The following is a 386-nucleotide window of genomic DNA, read 5'->3' on the forward strand; positions in this document are numbered from 1 at the left end:
CTCGTAAGGTTCACCGTCCGTGTCTTATTGATTTAACAATAAAGAAAGGCTTTGTTGAGAAGCTAAACGTAAAAAAAAAGGAAAAAAAAATATAGAAGACTTTGTTACCCTTTGATGTTGAAGAAATATGAAACAATGTGAGAATGAGTTCGGGAATATGTGTCCATTTATGCATATTTTTCATTTTTTTTTCATTTTTTCTTCTTCTTTTCCTTACCTTTTTTTTTCTTTACTTTTTTTCCCTTTTATATTTTTTTTCCTTCTGTTTTTATATTTTTTTTCTTCCTTTTTTGTTTTTCCTTTTTTCTTTTTTTTGTTATATTATTATTATTTTTTATGTGGGATGGGGTATGGGTGACAGACTAGTTGCAAAGCATTTTTTTTAT

This window comes from Penaeus monodon, chromosome 34 (assembly GCF_015228065.2).
Source record: "Penaeus monodon isolate SGIC_2016 chromosome 34, NSTDA_Pmon_1, whole genome shotgun sequence".
Lineage (NCBI taxonomy): Eukaryota > Metazoa > Arthropoda > Malacostraca > Decapoda > Penaeidae > Penaeus > Penaeus monodon.